The sequence below is a fragment of the Salvia splendens genome, chromosome 4 (genome assembly GCF_004379255.2).
Source record: "Salvia splendens isolate huo1 chromosome 4, SspV2, whole genome shotgun sequence".
Taxonomy (NCBI): domain Eukaryota; kingdom Viridiplantae; phylum Streptophyta; class Magnoliopsida; order Lamiales; family Lamiaceae; genus Salvia; species Salvia splendens.
Window position 1 is genome coordinate 13,979,446 of NC_056035.1, and position 8,906 is coordinate 13,988,351.

The following is an 8,906-nucleotide window of genomic DNA, read 5'->3' on the forward strand; positions in this document are numbered from 1 at the left end:
AAACTCTCGCCGCTGCCCTGCTCCCTCAAGCACTTCTTGTACTCCGATGAGAACAAATTGACATGCTTCTTCACTTGATCCAAGTGCTTGCGGAGCAGCTCCCTATAGCGGTTGTAGGCGGCCGCCGGCTTGGCCTCGTTGTAGCGATCAGCGATGCACTCCCAATACGCGATTTGCTTTTGGTTGTTGGCAAACACCGGGTCCTCTAAAATATCAATCCAACACTTCGTCAAGACAATGATTTCATTCGGGTTGTAGTTCGTCCTCCTTGGGGCGAATTCTTCATTCTTCTCCGGAAGCGGCAACTTCTGGGCTCTTTGCATGTTCCGCTTCATCTTGGTGGCCGAGCCCGAGGCGGCAGCGAGGGCGGCGGAGCCTGAGGCGCGGGCGCGGGCGCGGGGTGGGGCGGGGGGCGCGGGTGGGAGACGGCTCCATGTCTGACAGCCCGTACGAATCAGAGCTGAAATCGGGATCGTACTGGGTGTTGGAGTCGAAGGGCCGATATTCATCAGGGTCTGTACCCGGCCACCGTGCACCACCACCGAACATCAGACTATTCGAACTTGGGATATCACCGGAATTCATTTTGTAATAAGTGATATAGAGAGAATGGGAAGAAAGAGTGAATGGAAGAGTATATATATATAAATTTTGAAGAATTAAAAAAAATGTAAAACGCGTTGCATTGTCCGCGGTATCGTCCGCGTCGCCCGCAGTGGGGCGGACGATACCGCGGACGATGCATCCTCCAATACCTATCATCCGCGGATGAAGCATAGGGCGCGGACGATGCATCGGGCATCATCCTCATGGCTATAGTGGCAGACGATAATCCGCCTAATGCATTGTAACGACCCGCTAAGCCGATATTATTAGAAACTATATTATTAGCTTAATTACATATATAAGTGACTCTTATGCGATTAAATCTGAGTTACTATAGATTGTCATCGTTGTTTGTTTGACGATAGACAAGTGAATATAATCCACAAATATATATAATACACCTATATGAATACAAAAAATTTAAATAAATAAATAAATAAATAAGATCCCAAAACCATAATCTTGATGTCATCCAACAAAATTTAATACATCCTACGTTCTAAGAAAATCGGGTACTTCAACGCGGACGGCCACGAACTTGAACCGATTATACCTACACCAATTAAATAAACAATTAAATAAATACTCAAATAATTACTTAAATAATTAAATAAAAAAAAGAGATATGAGCAAATCCTGAAAGGATAAGTGAATCCGTAACATTTAATGCAAGGATAAGTGATGCCTACATTAAATTGCATAGCAGAAGAAATGATTATTCTCTGACAAGAATAATGCATCTTTACGCCACTTACATCTCTACGCCACTAGCTATTTTTTTTAATGTATATGTATATATACATACAATCATTTTCACCTAGCCACATCATAATCAAACTTTAAAAAAAATTCACAAAGAACAAAGGAGGGAGAGTTGCAGGTAATTGTAGGATCAAGTCCTCAATCCACCAACACTTTTTCACATCAAAAGGTAAACTCCAAGAACCCCCTTCTCTTTACACACGAATCATGCATACATCTTAAATTTAGAATCTGCCTAAGTGACACCAACAATACCAAGCAATAAGTAGACATGATCCCTAATATCCAAGTTCGTCAAATTCAGTAAATACAACAACTAAAATCCCACCACCTAAATTAACTACCGAGAATGAAAAAAAAACTTATCTCTAGAATAAGAATTTGCCGGATTTTCGGCGATGGCTCTTTGGCAGCCCGGAGACGTCGAGGACAGCCCCACACCCCGATTCTTCATTAATTTCACCAACCTTCGCAAATTAAATTCCAAAAAACCTCAGATCTAAGACTTTAAATCCTCAGAAACTGAAATAAAAGAGGAAGAAATTTAAACAATTACACCTTACCTTTCGGGAGTTCAGCGAAAGGCAGCGGTCTCGGCTGTGGCGATGGCCAGCTATGCAAGGCGGGAGGAGGCCGAAGCCGCCACCTAAGCATGCACAGCGGCGGCGGCGGCGTGAGCATAGCCGAGGGAGAGAAGAGAAGGGAGAGGGGGAGAGAGGGAGAGAGAAAGAGAGAGAGAGAGAGAGAGAGGAACTGACAGAGAGAGGGAGCATCGATCCGCTGCTGTTCGGAGACGGCCGGATTGCCGGGAGGAGGGCGGCGAAGCCGCTGCCTCTGCATGCCGGCGGTGAAGAGAGGAACCGAGGGAGAGAAGGGAGAAAGAGAGGAGGAGGAAGAAGGACCACCGCCGGAAGTGGCGGTAGTGCGACGACGGCACCGGAGGGAGGCTGGCGGCGGCGGTGGCGATGTGTGAAAGGGAGGGAGGCTGTGTGCATTTTGTGAAATGAGGGAGAAAGACAAGTGCTAGGGTATTTGAGTGTGCATCATTTAATTGGGCTCATTTATTTTGGCTTCTGATTTAATTACTTGGGCCGTATTAAAAAAACATTGAGCCCAACAACTACTTGTGAATAATTTGGTACAACAGAAAAATAATTAAGAAGGGCCCAGATTCGAATTTAAATTATTTTGGGCTTAAAATAAATTGTTTAAGAAAGATGGGATATTTAGTTGCGATCCGAGTTGTTATAGTTTTACGTAAAACTTATAGTGACGCATGGAATATCAACTTAGTCGGAGCCGAAAATAGAAAACGGACTAGTAATAAATAATGTAAGTTTTATAAACTTCTTAATAAATAATATAATAATAATAGTAATAATGTTAAAAAAAACTAATAATAGTAGTAATAATAATAATAATAATAACAATAATAATAGATTAGTTTAAACCTTGAGATTTTCTTTCTTATTTAATTAGATTAGTTTAAAACTAAATTAGTATTTTCTTATTGTGATATTTTCAAAAGGGTACGTTCGCAAGTAAAGTCGGAACGAAAGATTCAAGTTAAGGGAACTAAGCGATCGAGGTGAGCTTTCCTATACTAAAAATACAAATCATATTTTATGAAAACACGAACACATGTTCGTGATTCTTAAAGATGTTGTTTTGCCATAAATGTTTTTGTATGATGTCTATCTGTTTGGCTAAGGCCAAAGGAATTATGAATGATGATATAAGTCGAATTCGGGTCCCAGTGAGGGTGGTGTCCCCGCTCGGACTAGTGTACACAAGCTGCCTCTGACATGTTGGGCAGAGCAGGTGATCGAGGAAGGTGGCCACCTTCCCGGCACATGAATGTAAGGGGACCGTGGGAGAACACCATCTCCACGGCACAATGTGATCAGATATGGCAAAGAATGGAAAGAACTTAGACTGCGCAGTCGAATAAAGATTTTTAGTAAGCTCAGGTCTTTTAAATAAAACTGCTGGGTGTTACTGTGATGATGGCTTGACAATATTTTCAAAAGTATATTTGTATTTTCGGCAATGTGTTCACTGAGTACTTTTTGTACTCAGCCCTGCATATATTTCTAAATGTGCAGGTTGAGCAGCGAAGTGGTGGAGGAAGTGCTATTGAGACAAGACATTTAATTCAGTCAGATTTTGACTCTCGGAGGTTCATGTCTTCATACATGGAGCCGCGTTCATTTGCTTCCGTTGTGCATTTTAAAAGACTCAAGTCTATTTTGTTCAAAACTCTGATATTTTGAAATTTTTACAAACAAATACTTGAGTTTTCATGATCGAGTATCTTTTCTTCTATGTATCAGCACTTGATTAGTCATGTCTCGCAACCAATGTTTGATTTTATTTTCCCTTAATTCTTTCCCCGTTTCTTATACCCCCACCCCTAGTCACGGTTCTCCGACTATGCTATCCTTAGCAAGTGCGGTCGTGACAGAGTGGTATCAGAGCATTCTTTCTCGATCTGAACCCGAGAGTCTTCTTTGAAAATCTTTGGTCTAGCCTTGTTCCACTAGACTGTCTAATCGATGAAAATGCTCGTAGCACTCCCACCAATTGCGCTCAATGAGGAAAAATGTAACTTGTTCTTTTTCAAAAGAAAGTCAAGATGTTTAAAAGTTTGGAATGGAGAAATAACTCATGCAGTTAATTTGAGTGAACAGATGAAAATACTGAGTTTAAAGAAAGAGTTGATGTTTCTTGATTTGGTAGCGTGCTTAAAGAAAGAGTTAGTATGTCTTTTCTTGGCTAAAGACTGTGAATGCATGAATAAAAGAAGTAACTTTCCTAAATTGAAAAAAAGTACTGAAATATGAAAGTATAAAGTATATGAGTCTGGTACCAATTGTTGAAATGATGTCTCTTTTTGAGTTTGTGAAATGATACCTCTTTTTGAGTAGTCATTGAATCATGTTGCTAGAATGGGGAAATCAAAATTTCCAAGAACTTAGAATACTTAGTTATGCGTTCCTTCTAGAACACAATATGAACTCGAACTTAGAAATATAGTATTAAGATTTCTCGCTTTCTCGAGCGACGAAAAGAAAGTACGTGATAGAAAGAAACTTCGTCACGAGAAAAGCACTCCAACATAGAACAAAACGATGTTTCTAGAAAGATGATGGAGGTTGGATGCCATTTTCTACATCCCAATGACATGAATAATCTGGGTTAACCATTGTCTTTCTTGACAATCCAATCACTCCAAAGGATCGTACCTTTGATCCAACTAAACGATATACACATACATAGCAAGAGAATGTGATTACAATGTAAACAAATAACCTAGCTCTACAATATAAGTAAACAGAAACGACGTGTTACGAGGATGAGCGTTATGACGAACCAAGAGTACCAAAGAGTCGTAATCCCCACATATGGTCATCCGACGTGATCGTAAAGTGAAAGTACCTTGTGACCAAAGTTTCCCATATCTCATTTACCATCCTCTATAAAGAGTTAAACAACGGAGTATCACCATCGTAGTTAACCAGGAAGATTCATCAGCAACGCTTACTTGGATTCCTATAAATTCCATTTCCTCGCTTTCCCCTAATCAAAATATTTTTGTTGAATTAAGATATTAAATGACTTCTTTTGCAAGGTAATGTGTCATTATTTTTTTCCCTTCTATGTCAAGGTTGTGAATCACTTTCAGTTTTGAGCTTGCTCCCTCATGTTTTCTGATAACCTCCAGTGACTACGGTCCTTCTTTACTTGTTCTGTATAAAAGCAATACTTTGACTCTCTGAATTCTTGCCACCAAACTCCTATACTAGGAGTTAATTTATTTATAGCCATCAGAATGAACATGTTTTCCTAAACTATTGTTTCTTCAATGATAATATTCTTTAAATATCATTAGTAGACCTTTAGTGTTTTCAAAGGTACTTGCTGACACTCATTAATTTATAAAGAATAGCCACCTCTACTTAATCCCACTATAATTATTCCATCATGCTTTGAGCTCTTTAGCAACTCCAAGTCTAAAGTAATTTGCTCTCTTCCCGAACTAGTATGCTCTGGTTGTCTTCTCTACTAGTTAATTTCCGTGATTTAGTTATAAACTTTGTGAATTCATTAACGTGATATAGTATCACGATGTTGTTGACCCAAAAGGGTAGTTCCTTGTTATTCTTCTTTCTCTCAAATACACTTGAGCGCAATCATTTTCCATCTTACTGTATTGGAGCAACCATTTGGTGAGACCTTAAACATTTTAATTTTTTTTTAAATTAACTTCATATATTTATATCATATATATGAAGGAGGAAATTACAAATCAACTCCTATAACAAGGAGGAAAGACAAATTACGCCACCCAGGGTTCGAACTCGAGACCTCCAGGATGGACGCAGTATCCAGCACCCTTTACCGCTAGGCCAAGGGGCTTGGATCTTAAACCTTTTAATTTGACCCTTTGTGTTTTCAGACATATTGACAAGCTCTTTGTTTTACACGAGTACTCTCATCTTCTGAATTCAAATATGACTGTTGTCTCTTGATTTGAGCTTTTCTACAAGCTCCATGTTAAAGCTGGCACATTGCTTCTCCCTTGGCTAGTTTCCTCTTGTTGCCCTCTTTATTAGTTAGTTTCCCTGAATTGCTTATAAACTCAAAAAAAAAATCGTTGATATGATCTTCTATCACAGTGTTGTCGAGCAAATTGCAATTGTTTGTTTTCCTATTATTTTCAAATCCATTTGTAACCAACCATCTCAGGTCTTCCTGTTATTATCTAGGGATACTAGAAACTTTTCTACTTCACTGTTCATTTTGATTATATTATTGGCAGCTTATTATTGACATCTACATTCTATTCATCATACCCTTACTTTCGCAATCTATTCCATCTGGCAAGCTCTTCCCACAATAAAATTTCCATGTTCTATGGGTATAGCTCAAGCCCTTTGAAGTTGTATCTTTTCTTTTCCGGGGGTGAGCATAATGAGCTCAATTGAGCCTAGTCTTCGCATTTCATAAAAACCTTTGTTGCAAGCAACTGGTGAGAGTTTGTGGTGAACCAAATACTCAAGTAATTGAAATAATTATAATCGTTTTGTTTTCGTGGTTACCTTGGAGCCTACTACCCAAAGCAAGAACGATTCGAATATATCTCTTGGAGTCCCAAATTCAGTTCCTATCAAAGTTAAAATGGTTAGATCAACTCTATATTTCCTCGCGTGAGACCCTCATGGGAAGCAACACATTGACCACTGCAGAAAAAAAAAGTGATTCACCACGAAGAAATCGCTCTAAAGTCTGACCTGAGTTACGAAGAAAAGCCGGTAGAAATACTAGATCGAAAGGTGCAGCAACTTCGGAATAAGTCGATTACTACAGTGAAGGTTTTGTGGAAAAACCACGGACAGGAAGAAGCAACACAGGAGCTAGAAGAGAAAATGAAGGAGAAATATCCCGAGGTTTTTATTTAAATACATCCTAAATTTCGGAACGAAATTTCTTTTAAGAGGGGTAGAATGTAACGACCCACTAAGCCGATATTATTAGAAACTATATTATTAGCTTAATTACCTATATAAGTGACTTTTATGCGATTAAATCTGAGTTACTATAGATTGTCATCGTTGTTTGTTTGACGATAGACAAGTGAATATAATCCACAAATATATATAATACACCTATATGAATACAATAAATTTAAATAAATAAATAAATAGATAAGATCCCAAAACCAAATCTTGATGTCATCCAACAAAATTTAATACATCCTACGTTCTAAGAAAATCGGGTACTTCAACGAGGACGGCCACGAACTTGAACCGATTATACCTACACAAATTAAATAAACAATTAAATAAATACTCAAATAATTACTTAAATAATTAAATAAAAAAAAGAGATTTGAGCAAATCCTGAAAGGATAAGTGAATCCGTAACATTTAATGCAAGGATAAGTGAAGTCGTAGCATTTAATGCCTACATTAAATTGCATAGCAGAAGAAATGATTATTCTCTGACAAGAATAATGCATCTTTACGCCACTTACATCTCTACGCCACTTGCCATTTTTTTAATGTATATGTATATATACATACAATCATTTTCACCTAGCCACATCATAATCAAACTTTAAAAAAATTCACATAGAACAGAGGAGGGAGAGTTGCATGTAATTGTAGGATCAAGTCCTCAATCCACCAACACTTTTTCGCATCAAAAGGTAAACTCCAAGAACCCCCTTCTCTTTACACACGAATCATGCATACATCTTAAATTTAGAATCTGCCTAAGTGACACCAACAATACCAAGCAATAAGTAGACATGATCCCTAATATCCAAGTTCGTCAAATTCAGTAAATACAACAACTAAAATCCCACCACCTAAATTAACTACCGAGAATGAAAAAAAAAACTTATCTCTAGAATAAGAATTTGCCGGATTTTCGGCGATGGCTCTTTGGCAGCCCGGAGACGTCGAGGACAGCCCCACACCCCGATTCTTCATTAATTTCACCAACCTTCGCAAATTAAATTCCAAAAAACCTCAGATCTAAGACTTTAAATCCTTAGAAACTGAAATAAAAGAGGAAGAAATTTAAACAATTACACCTTACCTCTCGGGAGTTCAGCGAGGGGCAGCGGTCTCGGCTGTGGCGGTGGCCAGCGATGCAAGGCGAGGAGGAGGCCGAAGCCGCCGCCTGTGCATGCACAGCGGCGGCGGCGGCGGCGGCGGCGTGAGCATAGCCGAGGGAGAGAAGAGAAGGGAGAGGGGGAGAGAGAGAGAGAGAGGGAGCACCGATCCGCTGCTGTCCGGAGACGGCCGGACTGTCGGGAGGAGGGCGGCGAAGCCGCTGCCTCTGCATGCCGGCGGTGAAGAGAGGAACCAAGGGAAAGAATGGAGAAAGAGAGGAGGAGGAAGAAGGACCACCGCCGGAAGTGGCGATGGCGCGACGACGGCACCGGAGGGAGGCTGGCGGCGGCGGTGGCGATGTGTGAAAGGGAGGGAGGCTGTGTGCATTTTGTGAAATGAGGGAGAAAGACAAGTGCTAGGGTATTTGAGTGTGCATCATTTAATTGGGCTCATTTATTTAGGCTTCTGATATAATTACTTGGGCCGTATTAAAAAAAACATTGAGCCCAACTACTTGTGAATAATTTGGTACAACAGAAAATAATTAAGAAGGGCCCAGATTCGAATTTAAATTATTTTGGGCTTAAAATAAATTATTTAAGAAAGATGGGATATTTAGTTGCGATCCGAGTTGTTATAGTTTTACGTAAAACTTATAGTGACGCATGGAATATCAACTTAGTCAGAGCCGAAAATAGAAAACGGACTAGTAATAAATAATGTAAGTTTTAGAAACTTCTTAATAAATAATATAATAATAATAGTAATAATGTTAAAAAAAACTAATAATAGTAGTAATAATAATAATAATAACAATAATAATAGATTAGTTTAAACCTTGAGATTTTCTTTCTTATTTAATTAGATTAGTTTAAAACTAAATTAGTATTTTCCTATTGTGATATTTTCAAAAGG